We start from the raw sequence: 6,000 nt of genomic DNA on the forward strand, positions 1-6,000 counted from the left end.
CGTTGTACCATTCTAGTCAGGGATAAAGTAGCATCGAAAATAGTTCGAAACATATTTTTGGGGCGGTAACAAACTCTGTAATATTGTTCGAACTGAGTAATAATGTTGCGATTATCATAAATACCTAAAATCTTGGGGCCCTGCAGAGAAAAGGGAGAATTCGTAAGTTTCCGAGAAAAATCCTCGAAGGAAAACATCTTGTCAGTGTAATAACCACACCACCATCGAAGGTAGCATTTGGACACCAAAAATACAGGAAGGAAAGAACAAGGGGTAAGGTTCAATTGGGTAGAAGGCGTCAAAATGAACTTCAGAAAACCCTCATAATCGACATCTTCTACACAAACATCAGAATTAATTCTATCCTTTGGAAAAAGAGGTATCGGTTGAATCTGACAAAGCCCGAATTGACGGGCAAAGATTTGAGGTTGATAGGGATAAACTCTCATGTCCCTTTGTTTCATACCAGTAAAAATGAGATCCCAAGATAGGAATCCCATCCAGATTTCGACCATCTCCTGGGAAATCTGTCCTACCTGATTGTTACCAATTAACCAGGAAGGCCCTGCCAAATCAGAACGGATGAAAGGAGCTAAATCATTTGAGAAATCCTTGAATTCAAGGATTTCCTGGACATAACAGGCAAAACCATCAGTAGATCTTTTCTTGGGAGTCAAAGCAGTCAAGCGAGCGCCTTCGAGAGAATATCGAATGGAGGCTTGGAGAGGAAAAAGTTTTAGTTTCTTCTCGAAAATGGCATTAAGCCATAATTGCAAAAGCCAAAGTGGCCCTGTGAGGTTTCGAGGGCCAATTCTCAAAACAAGCTTTTTGAGGCTTCATCGAGACAGTTATAGAAAGAGGCAAGTAGCAACTTGCTCAAGCAAATCTTTTTCTTCAGATGAAAAGCTTGGGCGAGTGTGTAATAGTACTTGGGAACTTGCAAAGAAGGGGTACAAAAGACACAGGCAGACAACCAATAGAGCAAGAAGGAAATGTGCTCAGAGTTAGTTAAAAGAGTACCTTCTTCACCATGATGTACACTGACAAAGGCAGAATACGTCTTTTTGTCCCAGACGATCGAAGTTTTGGTCATCGGAATCTCTTCTTTGAGAATGTCAGGAAGATAACGGTCCGCTAAGGGTTTCAATCCCGTAATGGCAGTGATATCCAAGAGAGTTGGGCAGACAAAACCACAAGGAAATTCGAAAGCACGAGTTTCCCTGTTCCAAAAGAAAACAGCAGATAACAACATCTGGGGATCGAAAACGTTCAGATCGTACTTCGATAATTGAACGAAATCGAATATTCCAGCTTCCTTCCAAATAGATTGCTTCGAGGCCTCAACACGTTCCAACCATTGAATGTGTTTGTCCTTAGGAGGAGGAAAAGCCCGAAACATCTTCGCGGTATTCAAAAAAAGGGACAGGTCGATGGTTGGAGAGTAGACGAAAGGGAGAGTAGAATCATCTTCCGGAAGCAAATCATTATGAGTCTTCTTCTTGCTCGGATTCGAAAAGGGGCCTAGAAAAGCATGCATTGATCCGTCAGAAAGCGAAAAAGGAAGAAGTACCTGTGATTGGAAGATTTTAAGACTGGCTTCCACCATGCCAGGGATAGGAAAGAACGGGTTCGCCCCTTCGCTCAAGGTGGAAATAGTTGCATTCTCCGTCAGCAAAGGAACGAAAGGATTAGGGGAAACTGTCGAAGTCGCGGGTGTAGCCGTAGACGCGAACGCAGTGGAAGTTGCCATGGAAACAAGACGAAGATGAAGAATTCGAAGGTAAAGAATGAGTGAGTGAAGAACAGTAAAACGTACTCAAATGGGCAAAGTGAAAGGTCATATGAAAGAGAAAAATGGGCCAAGGCGCAGTAAAAGCCCGTTGTGAAATTCGAAAAAAGGGGAATTCAAATTTTTGGGTAACCGAAAATATTCGCTAACAGACAAAATTTGGAATTGCGTCAGCGTATCCCAGAGAAGCGGAATCAGTGCCGCCAAATTTACTGTAGCAGGTTCGGAAAGGAGAAATTTGGAATTAATAATGTCAGGGGCATTTAATTCTCGCGAAGAGCACGTGGCTCTAGGGTCTTATCAAAGAAAGCTGAGGTATTGGAAAACATTCTTTCTCAGTTACCTGGAAACAAATGTTTTCCAGGGGGCATTTGTTAGTACTCGAAAATGAATTCGGAGACACTCGAAATACAGGGGTGCTCGAAATCCTAGATGATCGAAAAAAGGCAGAGAAGTTTATAAAGAAGGCATATGAAGCTTGAAGAGAATCAAGAGATACGCGAAGACATTTTTCATGAAACTCTCGAAATCCTTGAACTAGGAAGGATGCTGCCCAGGAAAACGGGCTCACGGCCTCGCAACCTCTCAATGTACAAGCAGAATTAGGAAACATTCAAGTATAGTTTTCGTTGGTTACTCGAAATCCCAAGAATCCAGACATACACAAATACACTTCATAACCTCTCAGAATGGAGAACTTAAAGAGACACGATTTAGGAGCGGTTGAAGTAACATGGGATAAGTGTCAAAGGCTATAGAACGGTTTGGGGAAGTTAACGAGCAGTTCCAAGAATTATCCAAAGACAGGCCCGGGAGTAGGCCACTATGTGGAAGTTTAGAAAGGTTATGCACTTCTGGGGCACATCAGAAATAGTTATTTTTCTCAAATCTTTGTCTATAAATTAAATGAGCCATGCTCGTAGAAAAAGGTCAGAAATCTAATTCCCACAATACCTCACACGCACTCCGCAGCCTGCGCATAAGGCATACTGTGCATACGAGACAGCTCTGGGTACGATTTCTCGACCACCTTTCGTTTTCCTTTTTAGGAGTAGCGTAGCATAGCATAATCTAGCCTAGTGTAGTGTAGTCATTCTAAACATGTTTCGTTATCCTTACGAATTGTAATTCTGTTACCATTTAATGAAGGATATGATTTCTGTAGTCAATATACATGTCATCTGTTCGATTCACATTAATTCTTACATGCATGAATCTGATTGTACAATTAACATAGATCTTCTGATGTGCTGAAACTAGTATAGATCTTCTAACGTGCTAAAACTAGCATAGATCTTCTGACATGCTCAAACACGAGCATAGATCTTCTGATGTGCTAAAACCAGCATAGATCTTCTGAAGTGCTCAAATAACGAGCATAGATCTTCTGACATGCTGAAACAACACCCTAATTTAACTCTATTTGTTGCTTGTACGATTTTATCAGTTAAAACTCAACTCCAGAATGGGTCGTTCTAGTTTAAGAATGGGTCGTTCTAAATGAGAATTTAACACATGATGAATGAATCTAGAATGGGCCGTTCTGGATCTGAAACGGGCCATTTTGGCCACTTCTGACGTCTATATATAAATAATATACTCAAGCACTACTCCTTGACACGGTCTCTAAAGACCAAGGAGAACCAAGAGAAAAATATCAACCAGATTCTACTCTAGCTTCATCTTTTGCTTATCCAGGTAAGGGGGGAGTGAGAAATCTCGCTCGGGGGTGTGGGAATAATTGTTGGGTAGCAGGATTGGCCCCCAATCCCTTGTTTGATGCATGCTTCTAGGAACAGGCAAAATATGAATGCTTTCTATTTTGCTTTCTGAATACTTTGTTGCTTTCCTTGTGTGATGTTGAGTATAAATATGTGTTTGATTGCAAAATTAGATAAGTTTTTATATGAATTATAGTGCTCTTTGGATTCTTGTGCGAAACCCTATGAGGAACAATTATGAGTATAACTATGTGAAATGTGAACAAATGACATGAGACATGATGTGAATGACATGCTATTATGAACACTATGACTATGAGAATGTGAAACATGATGAAATGAGATAAGACATGAAATTCCATGACAAGTAAAGTGATGAGTCCATGAGTTTGTAAATGTGTGACATGCATGTAGACCCCTAAAATTGTCCGGGTCGAAAATAAGACTCGAAGACTCTCAAAGATCAAAGGAAAGTCAGCCAGAAGGACTCCCAGAAGACCATAGAATGACTATCTGTAGGTTTAGAGGTCTTAGAGTAGCCAAAAATAAGAAAGTGGGAGGTTTGGAGCTCAATACGGCCTCCTTGGAGTTCAGTACGGCCGTACTGCACATTTTGTACTACAATACGGCCGTACTGAAACCAATACGGCCGTATTGAAGTTTCTGTATTTCAATACGGCCGTACTGAATTCAATACGGCCGTATTGAAGTACAAAAACTCAATACGGGCCGTATTGAACCCAGGGGCCGTACTGCGCCTCATCCCTATAAATAGGACGTCATTTGGACGTCATTCCACACTTTTCCACACAGTTTTGACTCCCTCCTTGAGTATTCTGGGGTTTTTGAGCAGTGTTCTGCCCTAGAAATCTCTCTGGGAGTCGATCCGACGAAGTTCTGGAATTCCGAGCATTTAGCTTGGAGATTCGAACTTAGTCGAAGGGAAATCTTTTGGATTTCCATAGTCAAAAATTATTTTTTAGGAAGGAGCGAGCGAGCTTGTTGATGGAAGGTGGCTTCGTTCCATGCACGCCCTTGATCTTGGTTCAACAAGGAGACTCCAAAGAAGATGGAAAGATGGTGGTGATGTTGGCGGAAGCACAAAGTGAGGATGGTTTGCTCAAGGTTGTTTCATCCAAGTGTAGGATGAAACCTATTTAGGGTTTTGCTCTCTTAGGGTGGAGATGGGAGGAGGTTAGCCAAAGGCAACCTAGAAACTAAGGGAGAGTTGGTGTTTAGGGTGGTGGTGGTCACGCTCAAAGGGGAGGAAGGTGTTTGGTGGGGTGTTGCTCCTTTTGGCTAGCTCACTTCACTAAGGTAGGTGAAGGCCAACCAAGGAAGGCCAAGCTCAACTCACTCATGGTGGTTTAGGGAGGAGGAGAAGGGAGGGGCCGTGGAGTACCTAGAGACTATGGAAGAGAAGTTGAGGCAAAAAAAATGCACACTCAAATTCAATATATCCAAAGTATGTACAAGGTGATAGGCTAGGGTATAAATAGGAGTGCTAGCATCTAGGGTTTCATTTGGTGTTGCATTGGCCGAAATTCATCAAGCCAAATGCATACTAAATGAGATGCAAATTAACCCTAGATGCTACTTGGTGGCCAAGTTTGGCATCTAAGGGTTTAGGTTGGCTACAACAAGGTGCATGATAAGTCTATGCACCTTGGCCCTCCAATTGGGCCTAAGCCTACCTAACACCAAAAATGTCCAAACAATTCCACTAAGTGTGCGTCACCCTCCTAATGGACACGCCTAGCCCATTTTGAAATTAACCTAAGCATCTAAACACCCCAAAATACAAGGGAAAAATGGGAAATACAAAGAAATAAACCCTAGGACTAAAATACCCCAAAATACAAGGGTAAAATTGGAATAAACCAAATAAATCCTACACTACTCAAAATTAGTCATAGCATTGGACCATGTGATGGGTTTCACATGAAGTACCATGGATGGTCCTCCATCATACCCTCCTTCTTGAGAAGGATTTGACCACAAATCTTCAAGTTCTTCCATTCCATTGATCCTTCAAAAGAAGTGAAACCACAATTAGGGGAGTAAAATATTAAAACTTAACTATGCAATCCTTAAGTACATAATTTGTTGAATGAAGGTGCTTAGGGCAAAAGGGAAGAGCCAAAGAGGCATCACCATTTAAAATTTATTGACCCATGCAATTCATTCACCAAATCATCTAACTTAGGATTGGGTGCCTTTTATTCAATGATGGCTTTTAAAAAGGTGCTCATCCTCCATTGCCATCTTTCTTTGGCACCAAAGAAAAGAGGATGGCACAAGGGTTAAGGTTCACTTGAACCTAGCCCTTTTTCTTCAAAGGAAAAATTCTTTTTATCTTTTCTTTTCTTTTTGTTTTTGTTTTTGCTTTTCTCTTCATCATCTTTCTTAGCCTTTAGTTTGAGTTGGTCCTCATTCACTTGAGAGGGTGATAGAGGACACCACAAAAACTTCTTACCTAAGTGTTGGAAA

Source organism: Cajanus cajan, chromosome 3 (assembly GCF_000230855.2).
Source record: "Cajanus cajan strain Asha chromosome 3, NIPB_CcT2T_4, whole genome shotgun sequence".
Lineage (NCBI taxonomy): Eukaryota > Viridiplantae > Streptophyta > Magnoliopsida > Fabales > Fabaceae > Cajanus > Cajanus cajan.